The sequence below is a fragment of the Juglans microcarpa x Juglans regia genome, chromosome 8D (genome assembly GCF_004785595.1).
Source record: "Juglans microcarpa x Juglans regia isolate MS1-56 chromosome 8D, Jm3101_v1.0, whole genome shotgun sequence".
Lineage (NCBI taxonomy): Eukaryota > Viridiplantae > Streptophyta > Magnoliopsida > Fagales > Juglandaceae > Juglans > Juglans microcarpa x Juglans regia.
Window position 1 is genome coordinate 27,900,804 of NC_054608.1, and position 26,808 is coordinate 27,927,611.

The following is a 26,808-nucleotide window of genomic DNA, read 5'->3' on the forward strand; positions in this document are numbered from 1 at the left end:
GTTGAGAAAACATAGGAGGAAAATTAATTGAAAAAAGCACCTCTTATACAATACACTCTTTATAAATACTGAATGCTACTAAGTCATACCTGCATATATAATGGTACACGAGAAGAATTAAACCATCTTTAAAAAGAATAAAACAACCATTTACTAATGGAAGTTACACCCTCTACCTTCCTGCAAACTCTTGATGTGTCATTCTAGTAGGATATCCCAATTTTGAAATCCTAACAACTTCCAAAACTCCACAACGCATGAGTTGTTGTAAGACAAGGACCTTTTCATATATTCCTGGAAGCTGCTTGCTATTTGGCTTTATGCAGCGAATGAAGTGACGTGTGGTGTTCTCCATTTTGTGCATTAGTTTGAATAGTTGACCCTACAATAATCCAAGAGATTCTTTGAATTTTGTAAAACAAATTTGAGCTACATCTTAAGAGGACCAGAAAATCCTCTACTTTTCAGCTACATCTCTTTGGCTCCTATTTGGAAAAAAATGCAACAGACATACTTACCTTAAACTTTGTACAAACACTTTGATTTGGGGATGCCAATGCTATTTGGGCCAAAAGGTTTGCTGATTTCTGGGATTGGTCAAGCACTTTGGAGGCAAAAAACTGTAATGGTTGACAAGCGCATGATGAGAGGAGTTGGATGGAATCGGGGTGGAGCAGGTCTCATGTGTTCTTTTCCAGGAAGCCATTTGTAACATACAGAACCTAATAAAACTCCAGATGTTAGTAGAACCATAAGCATGTTGGGAGAAAGGACTTCAATGATTCATTATTTATTGATTTACTCACCAAAAGAAGATAACAGTTACATCAGTACTTTTTGTTTTTCGTTTTTTTAATAAACAGTTGCTGGAATACTTTAGAAAGCTCCGGCCTTCTTTATAACTATAATACCATCAAACTCAAAAAATATATTGGAAGATCTAACCAAAGACATCATTATCGAGGTTATACCTTTAACATTATTTACTACCAAATACTTAATTCTATTCTGTACCTAATCTTCTGATAACTAAATATTAAGTTGTAAATTTATTAAATAAGTTGTATATTATTTAATCCACACGTGTAGAGTTATATTTTTACATTGTAATTTATGTTATATAGTTCTTTCTTTAGGGCATTTTACTAATTAGTCATTTGCAGGGTTAAAATGGTCTTTCTCTTCCTTGTATAAATACTTCTATCATTTATGTTTAATAAATCACTTTTGATGTTTTTACCCCAGACGGCTTCTTGGATACGCTTTGCCTTCTAGGGTTTCTTTGTTCTTGATATGGTATCAGAAGTCTTTTGATATTTTTTCTCTCCTTGTATGATGCCGATGGATCCACCCCCCCCCTCCGCCCCTTCCTTCTTCATCCCCTGATGCTGCGAGTTCTTTTTTCCCTCACCCCAACGATAACCTTAGGGTCGTCCTAGTCACACAACTCCTCCTTGGCGACAACTATCATACCTGGTCTCGCTCGATGACCATGGCTCTCTCTGCCAAAAACAAGTTAGGGTTCGTCGACGGTACGATTACCAAACCCGTTACCACTGCCTCTCTTTGTCCTTTATGGTTGCGATGTAATAATATGGTGATTTCGTGGTGCTTAACTCTGTTTCCCCTGAAATCGCCGCTAGTGTATTGTATGTTACCACTGCCTTTGAGATTTGGACGATCTAAAGGAACGGTTCTCTAAAAAAAAATGGACGTCGAATCTTTCAGATCCAGAAATCCATTTCATCGTTATCTCAAGGACAGCTTACTGTTAGTGCGTATTTTACTCGATTGAAGGCACTTTGGGACGAATTAGTTAATTACAAGCCGTTTCCATTGTATTCTTGTGGTGCTGTCTCTCTTTTGAACTCTTATGTTCAACAGGAACGCATCTTGCAGTTCCTTATGGGACTTAATGATTCTTTTTCTTCGGTTAGGGCTCAGATCTTGTTAATGGAGCCTTTACCGTCTCCCAACAAAGTTTTTTCACTTGTTCTTTAGGAAGAGCAACAGAGAGAAATCTCTGTTCCTCCTTCCCTTACTGATGCTCATGCTTTTGTTGCTAATTCTGATTCTTTAAGATCTACAAAATCTTTTCCAGCAACAAAGAGAAATCTCTGTTCCTCCTTCCCTTATGATGCTCATGCTTTTGTTGCTAACTCTGATTCTTTAAGATCTACGAAATCTTTTCCAAAAAAAGATAGGCCAGTATGCAAATATTGTGGCATAACTGGTCATGTAATTGATAGATGCTATAAACTGCATGGTTTTCCTCCAGGCTACAAGCAAAAGCCACGGCAGCCAATCACGGCCAACACTGTTGCTCTCAATGACAACACTTCCGCAGCCTCTCCATTCTCCTTAACGGAAGCACAATATAAGCAGTTACTGTCTATGATAGCTTCCAATCCTCAACCTAAGTCTGATGATTCCAACCATGTGGTCAACACCGTAGCTTCTTCTCACTCCTTATCTGGTATTGTTTCCTCTGCACATTATGCTTTTCATTTTTCTAATAATGCTTCTTGTACTGTTGATAACTCTCATTGGATAATTGATACAGGGGCCACAGACCATATGGTCCCCTCTACTAATCTGTATACATCTTTTCTTCCTGTTCAAAATACTTTGGTCACACTACCTAATGGACAAAATGTTAATGTTACACATATTGGCACTATTAATATTACCGAACATCTTACCCTTAAAGATGTCCTTTGTGTGCCAACTTTTAAATTTCAATTAATTTCAGTTAGTAAACTCACACAATCTCACATTTCTTGTTTTTTCTCTTCTAACTTTTGCCTCCTTCAGGACTTGATCACCTCGAGGCTGATTGGAGTGGGAAAGCAACAAAGAGGCCTTTATTTTTTACAACAACCAGGGACTCCTTTCTCCCCCAATTACCTTTAATTTTTTCAAATAATCAATGTAATGAGACTTCTACTTTACTACCATATGCATGTTTTACTTCTTCTAAACACTCATTGTTTTACCTCTGGCATAGTCGATTGAGACATCCATCTGCTTCAAGAATGTCTTTTTTTGCATAAATTGGTGCCAAATTTGACTATGTCTCATGACCCATGTGTTGTTTGCCCATTAGCTAAACAGAGAAAGTTACCTTTTCCACACTCTAATAATCTTTCTCATTTACCTTTTGACCTTATACATTGTGATGTTTGGGGACCTTTTTCAGTCCCAACTGTTGAAGGCTATAAATTCTTCTTAACCATTGTTGATGATTGTACCAGGGCTACTTGGGTTTATCTTTTCAAGCACAAATCTGAAGTTCCTTTTCTCATACAAACTTTTTTCAAAATGATTAAAACTCAGTTTGGTACTAAGATAAAAAAAATTCGCACTGATCATGGTACTGAATTTTTTATGTCTCCCTATCTCCTTTCTAAAGGTGTTCTCCATCACCATAGTTGTGTAGAAACTCCACAACAAAACTTTGTTGTGGAAAGAAAACATCAACATATCCTTAATGTTGCTCGGGCATTATTGTTTCAATCTCATTTACCTCTCAAATTTTAGGGTGATGCTGTTTTAACAGCTACTTATTTAATTAATAGATTACCTTCTCCCATTACTAACAATAAATCTCCTATTGAAGTTTTGTTTCACATCTCTCCCTCTTATGATCATTTAAGAATTTTTGGTTGCTTATGTTTTGCATCTACTTTACAAAGGGCAAGAACAAAATTTGACCTGAGAGCTAGGCTCTGTGTTTTCCTTGGTTATCCTTTTGGGACCAAGGGTTACAAATTGTATGATTTAACAACAAATCAATCTTTTATTTCTCGCCATGTCATTTTTTATGAGACTATTTTTCCTTTCAAGTCTTCTAATAACAACCTGCCTTCCCCCTCTTTCTCTCCTACTCTCCCTATTTCTACTCCATCATCCATTGTTGACCTGCTTAATGACCTTTCAACTACTCCTAATGAAGTCTCTTCCCCTACTGTGAATACTTCACCTAATGAAGTTTCTTCCCCTACTGTTAATACTTTACCTACTGAAGCTTCTCTCCCAAATGATTTTTTAACTACACCCTCCCAACCTTTATCCCCAAGAAGATCCACTCGAATTCGAGGTGCTCCTGGTTACTTGCAGAATTATTACTATAATTTCTCCACTGCCCACTCTCAATCAGCTCCTCTACCAGGTCACACACCCTCATCTATCAAATATGATATTTCTAATTTTATTTCTTATGATCACCTGTCCCCTGCTCATAAGTCTTTTGCTTTTGCTATTTCTGCTGACATTGAACCCGAGTTCTACCATCAAGCAGTCAAGCACTCTCATTGGAGAGATGCCATGACTGCTGAGATTGCTGCTCTCGAACAAAATAATACTTGGAATGTTGTCCCTATATCTCGAATAAACAACCTATTGGTTGTAAATGGGTGTATAAAATAAAATATCGAGCTGATGGTTCTGTGGAACGTTATAAAGGCTGGTTACTAAAGGTTATACACAAAAAGAAGGTTTAGATTATTCTGAAACCTTCTCTCTTGTTGCCAAAATGACCACTGTTAGAACATTGCTGGCTGTTGCTGCTGTAAAAAATTGGCATCTTATTCAACTTGATGTCAATAATGCCTTTTTACATGTTGATCTTTTCCAAGAAGTATATATGAAATTATCCCCTAGATTCCATACTAAAGGGGGGTCCCAAGTGTGCAAACTGAATAAGTCCCTTTATGTCCTCAAACAGGCATCTCGGCAATGGTTCTCTAAATTCTCTACCACTCTTTTTGAGTTGGGTTTTGTGCAATCCAGATCTGACTATTCACTGTTTACCAAATCTGATGGTCCCTCTTTTATTGCTCTTTTGGTATATGTGGACGACATTTTGATTGCAAGTAATGATATGATATCTGTGAGTTCTTTGAAATATTTACTTGATGAAAAATTCAAGCTGAAGGATCTTGGGCCCCTCAAGTATTTTCTAGGCTTAGAGGTGGCCAGATCATCTCGTGGAATTTCACTGTGTCAGCGAAAGTATGCTCTTGAAATTTTACAAGATGCTGGTTTTTTAGCTTGTAAACCAGTTTCTTTCTCTATGGAGCAAAATTTAAAACTCAGTAAAGATACTGGTGCCTTGTTGCCTGACCCTACAGTATTTCGCAGACTGATTGGTAGACTTCTTTACCTTACTCTCACAAGACCAGATTTATCTTACTCTGTTCAAAGGCTTAGTCAGTTTATGGATCGTCCTAGATTGCCTCATCTGACTGCAGCTCACAGGATTTTACAATATGCAAAAAGTGCTCCTAGTCTTGGCCTTTTTTTTTCCAGCTCATACTTCTCTAACTCTTAAAGCTTTTGTAGATTCAGACTGGGCTTCTTGTCCCGATAGCAGAAGATCAACTACTGATTTTTGTGTTTTCCTTGGTGACTCTCTGATTTCTTGGAAGACTAAGAAGTAACAGCCTGTTTCTCACTCTTCTGTCGAGGCTGAATATAGGGCCATGACATCCACCACTTGTGAAATAGTTTGGCTTCTAACTGTTTTATCTGACCTTCATATTCCCCATTCTCACAGTGCTCATCTTTTTTGTGACAGTCAAGCTGCAATTCACATCGCTGCCAACCCCCTTTTTCATGAAAGAACAAAGCACATCGAGCTCGACTGCCATTTTATTCGAGACAAGCTCCAACCTGGAATCATCAAAACTTTTCATCTTGCATCTCAACATCAGCTTGCTGATGTCTTAACCAAGCCATTGGGTTCTCAGCAGTTTCAGTTTTTGATTTCCAAGATGGAAGTTTGTTCTATTTACTCTCCATCTTTAAGGGGATATTAAGTTGTAAATTTATTAAATAAGTTTTATATTATTTAATCTACACGAGTACAGTTATATTTTTACAATGTATTTTATGTTATATAGTTCTTTCTTTAGCGCATTTTAGTAATTAGTCATTAGCAAGGTTAAAATGGTCTTTCTCTTCCTTGTATAAATACTTCTATCATTTATGTTTAATAAATCACTTTTGATGTTTTTACCCCAGACAGCTTCTTGGATACGCTTTGCCTTATAGGGTTTATACTAAATAATTATTTATATATGGGGCAAGGAATGAGCAACTACCATATATGAGGATTCAAAAAAACAGTGCTACTATAGATTGAAGTTTGTAACCTAATACTCATTGTCAAGATCGAAGTGCAATGGAAAATAAAAGTTTTAATTGGTAGATGAATTCAATAGTGAAAAGACTATGAGAACAAAACAAACTTCTAACTTCTTAAATAATAAGTCTCAAAATATGGCTATAGCATAGATAGGATGCTGTCAAAGTAATTGTGTTTTCAATATTCATAAAAAAAATTAAAAAATAAATGTGTCCAATAAATGTGTTGCAATAGTTTCATGAAAACACTATTCCGACCACTGAGATTAGAATATATCTTAACTCAATTTTTTTGTTCTTGATAAGTAAAAAGACATGAAAATAGACTGAGTAAATACTTGCTACATGATTTGATGGATTCCGTGATTTGGAGAGATCTGTTTCTTCTCACTGAGAGTTATTTATTTTTATTTTTTCTATTCAAACAATAATTGTACGTCTGTATTTCATTTCTGTAGAAAGTGCTTATATTTTCAGATTTTGCATTATGTATGAGAGTTTAATCTTCATTTTTCTTCTTTTGCCATCATGGAAGACTGGATATAAATTATCAGAAGACATTCTTAGCCTTAGTGTGATGGGGGAAGAGGAAGATGGAATGCATCCTTTTGATGTAAATATGCCCTACAGTTTGTCGAGTACTCCGGTAGACTTTAGCCCATTTTCTGATTCATTTGAGGTATATTTATTTGAATTTTTAAATTCTAGAAATTAACATGTTAATTTCTTTAGAGTCATTTAATTTTTCCTAACAACGTGCCTGTTTGAGTAGATGCCACCTTATATGTCTTACCCTCCGCCGAGTAATCCAGATGACTTGAGGCAAAAAGCGCTCTCGGCATCAACTGTGCCAACTGCTGCAGAATTTAAACAAAATCTTAGAAGTACATCACAGATGACTGATGAAAGTTTTCAAGACGCTGATGGTATTACAGTTTTGTTTGCCTTGATTATAATGATTGTAATATTGTTTTGATGCTAATCCATCCATATGTTTCAATTTTTAGAAATGGTCTTCAACATAAATGAAGATTTAAAGGGTACCACTGTTGTCCAGGATGATGAGATATGAGTTGAAGCACCAAGATCTGGCATGGAATTTGACAGTGTGAAAGATCTTATAGCCTACTATAAGCAGTATGCGAAGCAAGAGGGTTTTGGTGTACGGACACAAAGGACTACGAGAGATGATGAGGGGAGGCTTGTGTACGTGACTATTGGTTGTGCCCGTGGTGGAAAGTACCAACCAAAGAACAATAATATCTTGAAGCCACGACCAACAACTAGAACAAATTGTAAAGCGAGAGTAAATGCGACGTTGAGCAAGAATGATAAGTGGATTTTCACCACTGTTGAAAATGTGCATAACCACATAACTGTGAGCCCTAAGAAGACAAGACTCTTGCGATCTCAATCGCCTAGATTGCATTGCAGTAAGAGATTTATTAGCCACAAAGATAGAGAAACCAACTAACCAATTATTCTGTGAACTTGCATCACTCTTTTCTCAAAGGTGCATTTGCAAATACTCAGCACTTAAAACATTTGATCTTCATGATGCAAAATGTAGGGTTATGATACTATAGTAGGAGAACGAGGACTGAAATTGTCTAGTAGGCAGAAGCAATGCGTAGCCATTGCACGTGTTACAATCAAAAGTCCAAAGATATTACTGCTAGATGAGGCTACCAGTGCACTAGATGCTGAGTCTGAAAGAGTGGTCCAAGATGCATTAGACAAAGTCATGGTTAACCGGACTACAGTTGTGGTAGCACATCGCTTGTCCACAATCAAGAATGCAGATTTAATTGCAGTGGTTAAGAATGGAGTTATTGTGGAGAAAGGAAAGCATGAGACTTTGATTAATATCCGGGATGAGTCTTATGCCTCCCTTGTTGCGTTTCACACAAGTGCATCAATTGCTTGAGCTTCCTGAAACTCTTTTTGTTTCTCTAAAATTTTGGAGGGTGGGATTGCTCTCTCTTTTCCAAGTAGAAGAGAGACATGTTCTATTAATGGTTGTAGCTCTTTTTTTTTTTTTAAATCAGTTGTGGTTATAACTTAATTGTATATTAGGGTGGAGGAATGAGACAAACTTAGGAAAGAAAGAAAAGGTTTTTGAATTTGTGGTATAGCATGTACTCCCTATTTGAATCACCAGCTTTCGTTGTTCACAGTGGAGAAGTTCTTATTGAGTTTTTGTAATATAGATAAATGCTCATAATGCTCTGTTTTCGCTTGTCCACACCAACCATGAGCACATTGAGCAGTTTGCATCAATCATCCAATTCTAATGGAGGTTTTCTTTCCCAGGGTACATCTTTATGATTTTTCCTTTTTAAAATCATGTAACATATGCTGAATCGTGGCCCTAACACCATATCACCATATCTATTAGAGTCATTCAAATGCCATGACATCCTGGAAATAAAACACAATATCACCAACCACAGTGGCCAACCATAAATCCTGCGATCCAAACACACTTAATTAATCAAATGTTTTAATGTTTGGTAACTACCCACTTTACTATAAGCATATTTTTAATCTAAGAGACAATATTCCAACAACGGAAAGATAGTTGTTTCCATTTATGAAACTGCGCAGAAGCTACCCATACAAATTACTTCGTACATATTTTTACAAGGAGACCTTACATAGGTTGATTTAGCTTCCTCCATTACATGATTTTCATCAAAACATGATGTTAACAAGCTGTTTCCATTCATGAGCTACCCATCTAATCCATACAACGTGCTTTTTACATAGAATTCATCCCAACCAAGCAAACACTATTACAAATGTGAGAACCCAATACAAACACAACAATTTTCGCTTTTCCTTTTTCAGATTCTTCGCCATCTCTCTCATTTTATCTTCTCTTTTCTGAACAACATACTCGCACTGTAGTACATCATCCCACGTCTTCGAAGCCTTATTCTCTCTTACAGGAAAATTCTTCTCTAGCAGATGAAGTATATCCACCTATACGAAGAATTCACACCTCACATCTCCCTGCACACAGTGCGCACTCCCCCAATTAACATGATAAAATACACCCCTCTGATCAACAAATTGATATGCAAATATGACAAATATCAAAGTTGCTTTACCATATTATAGTTTGGGCAGGCAAAAAATCTATTTCCAGGATTTTTCTTAGTGTGGGACGTCTTTAGTGGTGTTTTCAAACCACACCAACAAGTTGGTGACTCACCGACAAAATCATTAACTAAAGATAATGATTGAGATGATACCATGCGTGATTCTAAAGAACCGAAGATAAACTCAGAGACAAATTTTTAATGGAACACATTTTTAATAAATACAATCACATGAAAAAGTAGTTATGCTTTTGGTGTCTGGATTTCAAGGGATGAAGGTTAAAATTAGTCTGAAGCTCTCAGTGCCAATAAAAAAAAGCATGGAAAGTTAGATATATCTAGTTTTCATGTCAATTAGTTTTTTTTTTTGGTGATTGCCCGTATGCTATCATCACAACATATCATTGTATGTATATATAAGATCTAAGCCCACACTACTAAATTATTGGACCCTACAACGATATATAGAAACCACTAGGAATTTAATAAAAAAATAATGTATAGAAAGAACAAATAGTATAGATTAGCTGAGAAGAAAACAAATAAGAATCATGATCTCTAGCATAATTTATTTGTTGTCAATGAATTCTTATTTTTCTTTAATAAGTAATGAGTTCTGATTTCTAGAAAGTAGATAGATGTGATTTTCAATAGGTTCAAAGCTACCTTCAATGCACTTAAATAATGCACTTAAATGAACGGTGTTGGTTTTGATTCATATATAGATTTTTCTAATTCTTTTCTAGTTACCTTTAATGCACTTAAATAATGCTTCTACAGGTCCTGCTCCTTGGTGAGGTTCCACATCATCACAAAATGCATATAAATAATGGTTCTACTAAATCGTTGAGTCTGAAATCCTAAAGGCAACTGTCCTAGAAGAAATATAGGCTAAATATTCAACCAATTTTTAAGTGCAGATTAAATTTATACTTGAAAATCTACTAAGTGATGATAAAGACATTCTATTTACTTAGAAAATTTATACTAAGCTCAAAGTTGTTCCAATTTTTAACTGCATATTAAATTTATACTTGAAAACCTGTATGCTAAATCTACTAAGTGATGAAAATCGACTAAGTGATGATACTGGTATGGAGTAAACAGAGGGAAAAAAAATGTATGCTAAACCTTCGTTGGTGGACTTAGGGCGGCTTCGGTGGATTGAGATGGGACCAAGGGCTTGGGGATTGATCTCCTCGGGAGGGCTGAGGTCGTGGTGGGTAGGGCTTGGTCATGGTGGGAGGGCTTCGTTGGTGGACAGAGATGGGACCGAGTGCTCATTGGTGGACTAAGATGCTCCCGACGGACTAAAATGGCACCAAGGGCTAGGGAACCGAGGATGAGGTTGTGGTGGGCTCTTGGTGGGGTGGATTGAGATGCTCCCGACAGCTCGTTGGCTCTGAGGTTCGGGATTAGGCTTTGAGGGCTTGGGATCGAGGGGGCTCTAAGATTCGCTTGGGGTCGGTGGCTAAGGGGGCTTTGGGGAGAAATGGTGTCGTGGTGGGGTCATGGTAGGGAGGGCTGAGGTCGGTGGCTGTGTTGGCTTCAATGGCTCTGAGGTTCGAGCGTAGGGCTTAGGGTCGAGGGGGCTTTTGGGGTTGGGGGGGCTTTGGGGAAAAATGGTTGAATGAGGGAATGAAGGCTGAGAGAACGGAGCAAACCAGTTCAGTGTGTTCCGGTCCAGTCTACACGTCATGCGTGCAATGGATGCAGCCAAATAATGGCTGCTGTGAAGATTATTTCAATTTAATATTAGTCTAAATCGCTTAATTTTCCAGAACACCGAAGAGAAAACTCAATAACAGCTTGAGAAATCCCAGAGTGGATCATATAGGTGTTTCAATTTATCAGGTCAGAGAAACCCAGAAATCTCATAAACTTGTATTCAAGATAAAGTAGCGAAATTTGGATGAGAACGATTCAAAGCGAAGATAGGAACCACTGTGGATTGAATGAGACCCAAATGGGTTTTGGGTGAGGGAAGAAATAAGGCTCAAGGCGTGAAGGAAAGCACAGACTACAGAGTCAAACAGAGAAACAAAGAGGGTTTCAACCGGAGAGCATACCAATGTCATAAATAAAGGCATACGTATACTAAAGTATTTTCCCTTTCTTTTGGGATATTGTACTTCATTATTTTGTTTAATACCATTGATTAATTTGATTGTAGGATATCAGAATGGAAAATGGGAATGCTAAACTTACAAATTAAATTAATCTTGTAATCTTATTATCAACTAAAAATAATTACTATATAATCTCATAAACATAAAAAACGAATTAGGTTGCGTTTGGATGTTGACCTGAGTTAAGTTGAATTGATGGAGTGAGTTCTGGAACTCCACCTAAGATGAGTTTAGATATGTTTGGATGTTAAGATGAGTTTAGATGTATTTATGAAAAATTGAAAAATGTTGTGGGTTTCATGTGTAAAAAAGTGTTTGGTTGAAAAATGTTGTGTCTCACGTGTAAAGAGGTTTTGAGTTGAGATGGGTTTAGTGGTTTAAAAGTTGGGTGTTTGGATGTTAGAAGAGATCTAATTCTGAACTGAACTTCAAGGAACCAAACGCAACCTTACTATTAAACTATGATAAGATATTATTACATAATTAAAAAATAATAATTGTATAAAAGATTGTACGGATATGAAGTCTTTTAATAAGATAAAAATACAAACTCAACCATACTTCAAAAATAATTAATAATAACCCAAACTATTGACAAATCTTTAAGATTTTTTTATTTTCTTTTTGTAACAATAAATGCAACACAGAGGACTTCATAGGGCTCATCAATTCAGATAGCATTCTTGTTTAAGCAAACTTAATTAATTGGGGAGTTTTGATGTGATCACATGTAGTAGAAGTGATGTTATGATCACACCTAATTACATTTGAGAGAGCTCACTCATGCCAGTTGTTTATAATAGATGTAGGATATTCTCCATTTTAGTTTATATTTTCTCTTAAAATAATAAAGCTTTTTTTTTTTTTTTAAGGGAAGAGAATCAATAAATTTGTAAAATATAAACTTGGTTCTTAATTTTCTATATTTTTAATATTTATATAAGATAAATGACTTAGTCATAAAGGGATTACATAAAAGTAAACCTACAAACTGACGTAATTTGATGTGATACATTAGATTGTAAAGTTACGTTTATTATAAAGTAGATATAACATATCATATGAAATCATGCCAGTTTCTGAATTTACTTTGGTGAGATATAAGATAAATATTTTAACTAGGAGGAGAAATGGTTTATATATATAACATTATCCCGATCAATAATGCACTTCAATTTCACAAATATTAATTCAATACACATTTTCACAAAGTCTCTTTAAAATTTTTAAATGTTATTTTGTATAGACAACAGTTCTTCACATAAATAAAATAATTGGAAATGACAGAGAGGACAGAAAGGAAGCTGGTGATTGGTTGGTTGTTAATTCATGTGCATGGTAATGACAAATGGCGATGGACAAAGAATGTAGCATGTGAAAGGACAGTAAAATTAGAGAAGGAGAGATGTACTGAGAAAAGGCGATGGAGCACCGCTCATTGTTACCGATGGTGTGTTTTGCAAATTTTTTATTTATTTATATTTTTTTAATATGTTTACATATTTTAAAAAAAAATAAAAAAATACATCAATACACTTAAAATTATTTTTTTAATCACTAAATAAAAATAAAATTAAAATTAAAAATAAAATTCTCAAGCGATCACCTAGAACAGTAACCTTGAGGCAGCAAAACAGCTTTTTCCAATGAGATGAGCCTGGCATTGTGATTGAGTTAGTTGTGTTGCTCTTATACTCACATCAACTTGACCATTTGATATGAAAAAAATATGGAGTTGCAACTTTTATATGATTTTATCACATTTACGATTATTAAGGAAATAATTTTTGCCATACTTTTATTATTGTTGATTGTGATACAATGTTATTAAATTAAAATGAAAAAAAAAGTATTTTTTTAATAAGAAACATGTTTATCCATAGATAGGTATTTACAATGAAAATGACTCATTTTCACAATAAATAGTCACTTCATCGTAAATATCTAATTACGAATAAGCGTTTTTCTTATAATAACTCTTTGATATGAACCATTATGTTAAGGAACTAATGATTTCAATAATTGTGTGATTTAGGTCAACAATCCTCATGATAATTATTGTACTAAAACAATTGAATTAAATTAACCCTAATTTATATTATTCATTTTTCAATGCCATAATCCGACGGCAACATTTTGTATTGCATAGTTAGAAAAATGATATTGATCAAATAACTTTAAAACTTATTTTGGAAAATAATTTTACAACGCTCAATTATTAGAGTTTTTGCACTTTGTATCCTAAACTATTAAAATTGACAATACAATCTTCTATTAATATACAATTGTTAACGTCATATCATGTCATCCATTTTTCATCGTCCATCTTGAATGAAACGAATGAGAATTAATAGTGCAAATTTGTTTAATAATTTAGTAGTAACATGTCGAGTTTAAGATGAAGTGCAAAAGTCAGAATTTGAGGGTGCATATTATAATTTTCCTAACCTTGAATGGAGATGTCAAAACATGAGCTTGAATTATGGTCGTCCTCTTGGTATTGTTTGTATATGGTTTTACATATTTTAATGTATCTTCAACTTCTTTTTCTTTTATAAAAAATAATTATACAGACAATGGGGGTGGATCTTTTCCACTATGAAATTGCAAAAAGGCTGGGAAATATTAATAAGGGGATATTTCCAAAGACATGCGTTGTCGCTGCCCAATGCGCCAGATTATACCCGCATCGATTTTGAGATCTATAATTTTCCTTACAGTCCAATCTTTAAATGAAGTCAAGTGATATTTGATATCACTAGTGATGGGGCTAATGGTCCAGTCTTGGATTGGAGAGGAATGGGTGATGGCATGAATGGTTACCTTAGAGTCTTCTTCAATGATAATGCATCTTCAACTTGATATAACATAGTCAACATGATTAGTTGCATTCAAGCCCATCAATATTGCTGATGCAATTCATTATGTTGGTTGATTGCGCATGTGTTTTCTTTTCTTTTCTCTTCTCTTTATTTTATTTAATAGATGACTCATTTTGGCACATACTTTCAAGCATAATGCCAAAAGAGTAAAATTTTTTTTCTAGATGGCTCTTTATTTCACTCAGGGGTAATGCTGGTTTATAGTAAAAAATTATAAATGTGTGATCTTTGTTACTGCACCCATGAATAGAAATGGAATTAATTATGAGAGCCTTTTGTATATTTACACTGCTAAAAATGTGGAATCATTTATAAAAGAATAATGCTAGTCTATCCTCTCATTTTATTTCTTTATTTTGATCGCTCATGTATTCAATTTCTTTCTTACTTACTGAGTAAGAAAGTGATTATTAGTGTATTGATATTTTTTTATTTTTTAAAAATGTTAAAAAATGTGAAACAAAACTGAAGAGTTTTGCTTAGGCGGCTGCCAACGGTCATTGCTAGGTGGCAGCCTAGCATCACTCTTTATAAAAATCCTTTCTTAAATTTTAATTATTGAAACAATTTGAGTTCCCACATACATAAAACTAAATTTTATTTATTTAGAAGAGATTTTAATATGTTAAGAAAATTCATCTCAACTCCCCCCCATATAAAATGTTTCCATATACTCCAACAAAATCATTTTTCTAAAATTTTGTTTTTTTTTGTTTTTGGCTTTATTAGGTATGATAGGTCTCATTTCTTCTTTATTTCTCTCTTCCTTTATTTTTTCTTTTTCTCTTTTTGTGTGACTTTTGGTTCTAGTTTTGATCTTCCTATATTTTTCATTATATTATTTGTTTAAACAAGAAGAGTGAGGGGGAGAAGGGGGAGAAAAAAAAAAAAGAAAGGAATATATATATATATATTTATATATATATATATATAACTTGTAAAGAAACTATATATGATATAAATTTATTTCTTATTTATTTATTTATTTTTGTTAGACTATTATACACCCACGAATTTGATACTCAGTCTCTAGGTAGAACTTATGCTAAATAATGTAGCCAATTTTGGACCACAAAAAGAAAACAGAATATTTGGTTGATCGAGAAAGAGAGAAGAAGATAAAGAAGAAAAGAAAGAGAGGACGTTAACTTGAAGAGTGAAGTTGGAATAAAGACCAAAACATGGGGTTTGGTTGGATGTGGACTTGGTTACATCATCACTACTTCTAAAACAATATATATATATATATATATATATATATATATATATACATACACACACAGAGAGAGAGAGAGAGAGAGAGAGAGAGGTGGATCCATCATAAGCACCATCCACAAGCAGAATATTCCAAAGGCATTTTAAGGAATATAACTCCATGATCACACTCAAAATTACTTAACTGTCTTAACTTAAGGCTCTCTTTTGCAAGACACAACAGAGTGAGCGCTATAGGTATTTGTTCTTTTCCCTTTCTTTCATCTCCTGTCTTGAATCAATAGCTTTACTCAAAGAAGAGTTGCCAATATTTATGGTTTATGTTGTATACCCTCATTGATCAATGAGTTATAAATTAGAGTAAAGCTATACATCTGCCTTCACTTCTCCAACACCACACATGGGGTGACGTGGCCTTTTTTTTTCCTTGTTCAAGTAAAACAAACGTTTTACTGTTTGTTGTCTTCCTCTGCAAGCCAATTCGAATTCTTCCTCTCTCCGCGTCGCCCTCTCCCGCATTGCTTGCTACTCTGCCCTCCTTCGGCCAACTCGTCTCGTTCGTCCCGTCACAGTGTTGTGCCGCCACCCACACCGACCGGCGAAACAAACTCCAATTGTCTGCCACCATCTCGATCGGAGGCGATATTTCTCTCTCTCACTATACATGTTGTTTAGTTATTTTTGGAGTTATTTTACAAGACATTTCTTCCAAGTGTTTGTGTTTGTTTGCATAGAAGTAATGACTGAGTTGTTATTGTATTTGTCTATCCTCTTTGTTTGGATTTTCCTGTCCAAAGTAATGTAAATTTTTTGGTAGCTATAGAAGGATTGGGTGGGGATTTTGGTAGCTTTATTTGCCGCTCAAAAAACCGGCATCTTACTTACTTTCCTCCTTGCCATTAAATTAGCAATGATTATATGTGAAAATTTGAACACTTGTATAGCTAATATGTGAAATCTGAACACTTTTTAGATGATTTTAAGGTTACCCAAAAGTGTAAAATACTCTATTTTGATTCTATTTTGATTTTTCAGGTAAAGTAAGTGCAACAAAAAACAAACCATCAAGATCCACCTGGTGGTGCTTGTTGAGTGGCTCCCACTATCCGTCGAGATGGAGTGAAAATAATTTAGATCTTGGGGTCTAATTACATGATGGATGGACTTTCTTTTTTCCCTCCTAACAATCAACCTTGGATTTGAACTTTGAAAGGAGCCCACCATGTTTGTGTTTTGTGGGTTGTGGCTGGTTCCAGATTAATGAATGGATGGATGGTATCCTCTTGCTGTAGCAATAATGGTTGTGATTGTAAATGATAGCTTCCCTTTCTTTTCCTAAATGTAGAGAGCAGTTTGGCTGTGAATTTTGGTAGCTATAGAAGGATTGGGTGGGGATTTTGGTAGCTCTGAACTGATTATTGAGATGGTTTTGGTCCAAGTTTGAACTTTTTTTATGTCCCCTGCATGTTTTTTAATTGATTTTTTATTTATTTTTGTTTAATTTGAAGAACCCTAATCTGAGCTTATGTTATTCTACCTGAACTTTGATAGATTTATTCTAGTCTAACGATATTTAGAGGTGAGATAATCAGTTTTAATATTTTCTGTTATCTGTGTTTCTAAAACTTCATTATGACTCAGTAGAAATAGCGTGATGGATAAAGAGAGAGATGAAAGGCCACCTAGGCCTTCTACATCGATCCCAGAGGCACATGTATGATACACATTGGTCATTTAGAAATGTCCATGTGTTTGATATTTCTAATTAGTTAATATATTTTTATTTGTGTATTATAGAAATATTGTGGTCCAGGAAATTCGTACTACTCGCCATTTATATATACATACGCATGAGGTAGCCAGGTAGATTTCCTTATAAGCTTTTTAAAAAAAAATTGAGGATGTGCATTTGAGTCGTTCTAACCTCATACCTAATTACAGCCCCATCAATGCCACATTTTGGACAACCGATACTCTATCCTTCGTCGAGTAATGTGGAGGAGTCGGGATGAGTTCAAAATATTATCCTCGTAAATTCCTTTCAAACTTTTAAAATACTTTTTTTCTTCTTTCATGCATTTGGCCCGTTCTAACACCGTATCGAATTATAGCCCCCATCAATGCCACCGTTTGGACTGACAATGCTCAACCTTTCGTCGAGTAATGCGGAGGAGTCAAGCCGAGTTCAAAATATTATCCCGGTAAATTCCTTTCTAACGGCTGTCATATATATTTTTTTCTTTCATGCATTTGGCCCGTTCTAACACCGTATCAAATTACAGTACTCATCAATGCCACATTTTGGACCAACGATGCTCTATCCTCCGTTGAGTAATGCAGAGGAGTTGGGACGAGTTCAAAATATTATTCTCATAAATTCTTTTCGAACTTTCAAAATACCTATTTTTTTTTCTTTCATGCATTTGACCCTTTCTAACATCGTATCAAATTATAGCCCCCATCAATGCCACATTTTGGACCAACGATGCTCTATCCTCCGTCGAGTAATGTGGAGGAGTTGGGACGAGTTCAAAATATTATCCTCGTAAATTCTTTCGAACTTTCAAAATACCTTTTTTTTTTCATGCATTTGGCCCATTCTAGCACCGTATCAAATTACAGCCCCCATCAATTCCACATTTTGGACCAACGATGCTCAACCCTTCGTCGAGTAATGCGGAGGAGTCGGGTCGGGTTGAAAATATTATCCTGGTAAATTCCTTTCTTACAACTGTCATATTTTTTTATTACGTGTATTTGAGCCGTTCTAACACTGTAATTACAGCCTCCATCAATGTCATACCCTTCGTCGAGTAGTCCGAAGGTGTTGAGAAGATCTGGAATGACCACCCAACTAGCAAGTGAATGATCAATTGTGCCATTTACATCTGAAAGTGAAAAAATTTTGGAAAGTACATCACACATGACTGATCAAAGCTGTCATATGAGTAACGGTATTACATTTTAACAAGTTTGAGTAAACATTCAGTATATATATATATATATATATATATATATATATAATATAAATGCTAATCCAAATCATACATTTTCATTTTCAGAAAATTCATCAAACGTGTGTAAAGAGGGAGAGGCCAAGGGGATTGGGGCCGAGGGGACTAATGAAATATCGAATGATGAAGGAGTTGAGGAGCCAAAACCTGGTATGGAGTTTGCCACTGATAAAAAGGTTATGGCCTATTACAAGCGATATGCCAAGCAACAAGGTTTTTGTGTTATAACACAAAGGACAAAGAGAGAGGCAAATGGGAGTGCCAAGTATCTGACAATTGGGTGTACGCGGGGCAGCAAATATCATCCTAGCCACAGTAATATTTCCAGGCCAAGACCAACAACTAAAACTGATGCTCATTTGGTGAAGGATGTATAGGTGGTGACCACTGTTGAAATTGCCCATAATCATAGCACCGTCAGCCCATAGAAGTCTAGGTTTTTTAGATTGCATAAATGTTTGGATGAATACAGTCAAAGGATGCTAGATTTAAATGACAGAGCAGGTATTCGAATAAATAAAAATTTCGGAGCACTTGTTGTTGATGCAGGGGGTTTTGAAAATCTTGATTTCCAAGAAAAAGACTGTCAAAATTTTATTGAGAAAGCCAGACAGTTAAGGTTGGGTAAAGGAGGTGGTGATGCACTTACTGACTACTTTAAGAGGATGAGGTTGGTCAATGATGGCTTTGTTTTTGTTGTGGATGTGGATGAAGACTTGAGAATCAGAAATGTGTTCTAGGCTAACGCACGAAGTCAAGCAGCGTATGAGTATTTCGAAAATGTTATCACATTCGATACGACATACCTAACAAATAGATATGGTATGCCTTTTGCTCCATTTTTTGGGGTCAACCATCATGGGCAGTCTATATTGTTAGGAGCTGGCTTTATTTCAAGTGAGGACACAGCTACTTTTGTATGGTTGTTTCGCACATGGTTGCAGTGCATGGATGGTCGAGCTCCAAAAGTGATAATAATAAACCAAGACCGAGCAATGAAGTCTGCTATTGCATTGGTATTCCCAGACACTCACTATAGATATTGTTTATGGCATATACTACGGAAACTTCCTGAGAAATTGGGATCCCACTCTCAATTCAATAACGGGTTGAAGACTTCTATTCTTAGTTCCCTATATGATTCACAGACATGTGCATAATTTGAGGAGAAAATGGGGCAACTAATTCAGAAGTATAACCTTGGTGATAATGCATGGCTGCAAGGGTTGTATAATGAGAGGTCGTTCTGGGTACCAGCTTACTTGAAGGATGTATTTTGGGCGGGCATGAGCACTACACAATGGTCTGAAAGGATGAATGCTTTCTTCGATGGATTTGTACATTCTGGTACGACACTGAAAAATTTCGTAGATCAATTTGACAATGCTTTGAGGAAGAAGGTGGAGGTTGAGACTACAGCTGATTTCATGTCCTGCAACCAAACCCTCACATGTGTATCTCCGTTCCACATTGAGAAGCAGTTTCAAGCGTTGTATACAAACGCAAAATATAAAGAGGTCCAGAAAGAGTTGTTGGGGATGATGTGTTGTAATTGTCTATTTCTCAACAAAGAAGGTTGCATTTCCACATTCGATGTTTTGGATGAAATTACTATTGAGGATGACCATGTCAAAATCGTCATGTACTCAGTTTATTATAACGAGGAGGAATGTGAACTGAAATGCACGTGTGCATTATTTGAGATGAGGGGGATCCTTTGTAAGCATGCATTGAAAGTTTGTCAAATGAAGAAGATTCACAGTGTACCAGAGAAGTACGTCTTAGATCGATGGCAGAAGGACTTGAAGAGGAGATACACACTGGTCAAAAGTAGCTACGATGATATGCAGAAAATGCAGATGAGCGAAGGTATGAGCTTGTCGTGAAACGATGTCTAAAATTAGCAACTCGTGTATCCAAGCGTGATAACCATGTCATTGCATTCATGTGCCATTTGGATGAATTTGAGAATAACTTTAAAAAATTACCACTTGAATCTGGTTCGACCAAGGTCAGAGAAAACATGGTCGCGGACAACAATAAGAAAATATTAAGCCCACACGTTGTCCAAGGGAAATGGAGACCTCCATCGAAAAGAAAGGTTCCACCTGTGGAGAAGGTTGCGACCAAAAGAAGAAAGAAACAGGTAGTAAATTTTTCAAACTATTAATTATATATTTATTGGACTGCATGCATTATCCATTCTAATAGATGTGTACTTTTTTCTGTTTGAAATTTAGATTTGTAGAAAAATATTTGATGATGAATCACAACATGGTGAAGTATCGGAAGCTCAACCTAGTGCTAAAGTGGATCAACTTGGTTCTAATGTTGATGATATTCTTGTTGAAACACAATATAATACTGTCACACAACCAACACCATTGGGATATGAGGAGGTCACGGCTGTGCCTTAATAATTTGTTGAATCAGAACTTGTTGTGATGAAATATTGTGATGAGAATGTGGTTGTGACGTTGTAGTTATGTTTATTTTGGGTGTTGTGATGAAATATGTTGGGTTTTGTGGTGATTTGTAAATATGGTCAATGGATTTATAAAGTACATTTTGTAAAGAATATCTATGGATTTTGTAAAGAATGTCTATGGGTTTTGTAAAGAATGTTTTTCGGACATATTTGTTCTACTTTATGAGAATCTGGACAGATTTGTGATGCCTATTAACACTGGAAGGGTCTTTTTTTTCCCTTGCTTAGGTTATGAAACTGGACAAATATTTTTTTTTCCATTAAAACTAGACAGATTTTTTCCACTGGACAGATTTTGGTAGCCACTTAAATGTACAGTACCATTCTCACAAGTACAAAAAACTTGACGTCCATTACCATACGCAAGTCGTTCCATAATTACAAAATATTCATAGAGAATTCTGCAATTACAATAACAGTCGATACATCTATCATCCGAACAAACCAAAAACTATTACAATATAACAAACCCAATACAGACACAATAATATACGACCACATCTATTCTCTACGACCTGCCTTCGAACTTCCTCCTCTTGGATGTTCAAATCGTTCTCTCTTTGTATTAGTTTATCTTCTTTTCTTGACACATCATACTCACGCAACAATAAATCATCCTCTCTATTTCGGAGTGCATTCTCTCTTGTTATAAATTTCTCCTCTATCAGCTAAAGTATATCGGCCCATATGAAGAATTGACAACTTGATTCTCCCTGCATACAATGCAAGAATTTCAAATATTAAAATGTGACAACTGTTAATGACAACTGCCAATTATTTAAAGAATAATAATAATAAGTTGGCTTACCGTTCTAAATAATGGAGATCTCAAGATAATTAGAAAAAAAGTATGTTCTATAGTGTCGTTTCTTCCTTGTTTCTGAATGGAGTGTGGCGGTGCTCATATTTATCAACATTTATTAATAAAAGGATTTTATGAAATATGCCATACGAGTCGCACAGCAATCCACATTAATGAAATCAATACACTATCTCAACACAAGAACAACTTGAAAATTGATCCATACTCATCTATAATTGTACATAATCGAGGCACACATACCCTGTGAAGCTGGAAATTCTCTCAAAACCAAGTGTGTGCATGTGTCACTAGAACATCACACATAGGCGATGCTCTTGTATATGTCCCGTGTACCTGAGCTCTTTACCTATTCTTCTGATTAATAAAAATCTCATTAACTGATAAAAAAAAAGGTGCGTGTGCATGCGTTAGTCGATTTTAACATTCAAACCATTAGACAAAGGCTTTGTATTTCCCTACTGTTTCTGCTAAGTATTTTCTTTCTGGTTTGCAGAGGATGTAGATGGAGATTTATAGATTGGGTCGAACAGATCCATGTGGAGCTCAGTTAATTTTGCTTTTCGAAAATAAAACTAACAATTTCAGGACAGTCTAAAACTGTTTCTGCTCAAGAATTTGGCCTCTGAGTCAAACCAAAGTTATTAGGTATGTGAAGCCCTTGACCACATGACAACTCTCTTCTTTGAAGAAGGTGAGCAGAAATCTTAAGAAGGGGCCCTAGTGGAAACACCCACAACAATGACTCCATGCCTTCTTTGTGGTGCATGCAATACACACGTCATTAAATAGATTCATATCAGAGAAATTATCATTTGTAGACACCTATCCTATTGAAATATTGGCATGTTGGGCCGTTGAGGCAACGACATGTGTCCACCAAAAGTAAGTCACTTTTGATTAACTTTAAGCCCAAATTTATGAGATGGGTATGCATTTTTTTTTAATCAAAAAGCTCGATTCTCTCTTACAAGACTGTTCTATCGGTCATGATTATTTTGCATGCAGGCAAATAATCAAAATATATTGTAAACATCATTAATTCAATAAGTTTCCAAGGCAAGCATTATATACATCTTATAACTAGAGCCAAAAAGGACATCTACGATGAACTGGAATTATCTCTGACAAAACTTTGAGGTCTCAACATCCTCTCTCTCTCTCTCTCTCCCTCTCTCTCTCTCTCACACACACACAAGCACGCGCTATAGAAAGACATTGATTTCAAAGTTCAAACCCAACATTTATAACTAGTAAAAGATCTTTGGCTGCATACAATTCCTTCCCCTAATCAGCTTCATGCATCAGTACATTGTGCCAATCTCTCACTCCCACACGTTTACAAACACAAACATCTAAAATGGCACAGTAGACGTATTCCATGCCAATCAGCAAACACATATGTGACGAGTTAACAGAATTAGGTTCCAAGTTAACTGTTCTTATCTATGATAATGTCAACAAAGGGTAAGGTACATGTTTTTTTTTTTTTTTTGGGGGGGGGGGGGGGGGGGAGGGGGGAGGGGGTAGGAAGCAAACTCCAGGCATATCTTGGAACTTCTTCGGAACAAATTATCAAAGCAAAGTGCAAATTTATATTGAATTATCAAGTCCAATTCATTGGAATGTAAAAAATAAAAAAAATAAAAAAAAGAAGAAAAACTGAAATTACCTTCAGGACTCCAACTTGGTGCTGCGAAGAGAGGCAGAGAGCATGGAGTTGAGCAATGCGGAAGCAGTGGCAGTGTGATACGGAATCAGCGTTTCCACACAGCAGCGTTAGGTGACCAGTGTTAGGGCTTTATTGTGAAGTGGATTTCGAGGGAAATTTCTGATATCTATTAGGATTTTTCTTGGGGGATTGTATCGACAGGGGAGAGGGATTTGGCAGGGGGAGAGAAGTGAGGGTAAGAGGGCTACGGAAGTGAGGAAAGGGCGGAGAGGAAGTGCGGCCTGGAGGGTGAGAGATGAGAGTGAGGGCGACAGACAGAGGGGAATTTTTGTTAGGGATCTGATTTGCGTGAGGAAGAAAATGATTTGTGTGAGTGAGACGGAGAAGGCGATGAAGTGATCTGAAGGTGGGTTACGACAGAGGGAACTGATGGAGACGGGGAGGATGTGCGTGCGAACCCCGTCTGAGAGGAAAGTGAAAAACCGTGACGTGGCGACCAGACCGGGTTCGCCACGTCATGTGTGTGGTGTAGGTAAAGCAAACCGGCCTACGCATAGACTTTTTCGGATGGATGGGGTGCCCACCCTCCCTTATACATGTTTTATTTTTTTAAGATCAAAACTATATAAAGCAAGAACCCCCCCCCCCCCTCCCCCTTTTTTTTTAATCTCTACTCTCACTTTCTAGATGTCAACCTCTCTTCTCTAGGGGTGTACAAAATATGGTCCGGATCGGCAAAACAAACTAGATCGAAAATTTTTGTCTGGACTAGACCAAACTGAATACTGTACCAGTCGGTCTTTGTCCCAAAAATTTTGGACTGAAGACATTCGGTCCAGTGCCAGGTAATTATATAAGTTAATGATGTAATTAATTTTATCTAATTTATTATCATTGACTACATAAAATATTAAATAATATATGCTATTAATTAATAATAAATCATAAATCATGTAATAATTTATGTTATTATATTTAAATAGTTAATACATTATATATTCATAAACACTCTACTATTTACATTTAGTTAAAGTAATAAGATAATTTTGTTTTAAATATCTAAGTTGCAAGCAAGCATGAATAATTTATGTACAATGACATTATTCGATATTCATTAACCATATATAAAATGTATAGTATTATTAATAATTATAAATACTAAAGAGTAAAGTCTAAGTTAGTAAGTAGTAACTATCTACATCATAAATATAATTATAGTTAAATATTTTTTTTAATGACTTAGTTACATAAGCCACATTAATAATTCACTTAATTTTAATTTTAGTAATTTAAATAATTTCTTTATTAATTTATTTATAAAAAAAATGAAACAAAATAACTAGACCGAACCGAACGGATAGACCAAACCTGATCGATTTACACCCCTACTCTTCTCTTATCGACCTCGTTTGGTTTCACGAAACTTCTCAACTCATCTCATCTCATCTAATTTGATCATTACAACTTTCTCAAATTTCCATATAAAATAAAATAAATAATTCAACTTTTTCAAATCCTAAAATAAAAATAATATTAAAAAAATATATTCTAATAATATTTTATTCAACCTTCAACTTTTATCTCAACTCATCTCATCTCATCTCATCTCATATTCAAAAACAAATGAGGCTTATTCTCTTATTTTCCTTCCCCTCACTAGCATCTCTCTCCTCTTCTTCTTCTCTTCCTCTTCTTCTTTCAGTCCTCCTCTTGCTCTATATAATCTCCATGCCCACGGCCAAGTCATGATCTATGACAATACGAATCATACGACCATAGCTTGGTCGTGAGTCTCTATGACCTAGACCACAATAATTGGCATGCCGCAATGGTAAGATTTCTTGGTACATTTTTTTTTTATTTGGTTACATCATTGCCACACAAATTTATAAATTTGAGTATATATGAGATTTCTTGGTTATTTTGTTGATTTTGAGCTATAGTTGTTTGTTTTGTGCAATTATATATATAAATATATATTTGTGATTTTGTGCGATCTTATTTTATAATAATTTGTTGGTGGGCGGGGTGGTTGGATGGGGGTAGGGTCAATCCTTCCGATTAGCAAATGGATGCAAACTATTAAGAATGTGGGCAGGGATAGGGTAGGGTCGATTTATCCACCCTGTCCAGGCAAGGATAGGGGGGATGGTTGGCTACTCGCCTTTATAGGATGTGGCACTCCATACTTTCGCTTGGGATTGCAAAATGATACTTCTCTTTTCTTATTTGGATACCAATGTGGTATTATTAAACCTTTACCATTCACAAATCACCATCCCTAAATTTATATTCAAGTTTTGAATTTTAGAATGAGAGATATAAATATACCGCTGAGCAACATTTAATGTTCCATAAATGCAATCTCTCATTTGTTTTAAACCCTAGAATTCAAATGAAAGATTTAAAGAAAATCTTGTCCAAACTTACGAAAGATCAATAAGATAAGAGTTTTAAAACGTAAGTCGGTGTGTTAACACACAATTTATAGTGAGATCTATTATAATTTAAAAAAATCCAAAACACCAATCATTTTTTAATATAGTTTATGTGTAAAGTTTCTATATCAGCAATATACTGAGTGTGCAAGAAACAAAGCTTATGAATAGATTTTCATTAAGACAATATTGTACTTCCATAATTTGGAGAGGTGAGGACCATCTACAACAAGCAACGTTTTTAGGATTTTGCCCGAGCCCATTAGTGAACCTGCATTGAGATAGGATATGGGCCATATGGCAATATCAACTACTTTTCTCAACATTGCATACCTATCTATCTATTTTGGAGGCAAAAGATGAATATTGCAATGGAATTGAAGTAAAATTCATAAAATATTTAGGCCCTACAATTTATTTGCAAAAGAATTATTACTTTTAATTTTAAGGCTTGGTTTGGATAGTGAGTTGAGATAAGATACATTGTGAAAAGTAGTGAGATGGTAATGCCAATGGAACTTAACAAAACTATCCATTTGACAATATGCCTATCAGGTCAGTATTGAGAATTGGGTTTTGCTATGTATCAAACACTATTCATCCTCAGACACCACACCTGACATGCTTTTTTTTTTCATAGGGTGTTGGGTGTGGAGTAGTGAATAGTCACTTATGAGAATAATTATTCCCATTAGAAATTGTGTGTAATCTCGAACCTTGGTATTATTCTTTTTTCACTTAACACAATAGATAGTGCCCTTACATTGTGCCTATACATTCTTGAAACACTATAGTAAACTATTATCATCTACTCTTCGAAACTAACATGTAGTCTTCCCATCAATTTATGGTGCTTTTATGGTTATTTGAACTGCCTATAATTAGATTATGTAGGGAAT

At 35.4% G+C, this 26,808-nt stretch overlaps 1 protein-coding gene and 2 long non-coding RNA genes across 4 annotated transcripts in view; 1 reads left to right on the forward strand and 2 right to left on the reverse strand.

Moving 5' to 3' along the window:
- LOC121242636 (PR5-like receptor kinase) overlaps positions 1-26,808 on the reverse strand; it is an 85,123-nt gene that overhangs the window by 46,095 nt on the left and 12,220 nt on the right. The gene's annotated exons all lie outside the window — the stretch shown is intronic.
- On the forward strand, positions 17,616-18,769 carry LOC121242640. Its single transcript, XR_005935934.1, has 5 exons — positions 17,616-17,678; positions 17,933-18,022; positions 18,100-18,189; positions 18,263-18,431; positions 18,564-18,769. It is a non-coding gene; the product is annotated as an uncharacterized LOC121242640 (long non-coding RNA).
- LOC121242639 lies at positions 21,355-23,579 on the reverse strand. The gene is made up of 2 exons (XR_005935933.1): positions 23,472-23,579; positions 21,355-21,692 (listed from the first exon to the last, which is right to left on the reverse strand). It is a non-coding gene; the product is annotated as an uncharacterized LOC121242639 (long non-coding RNA).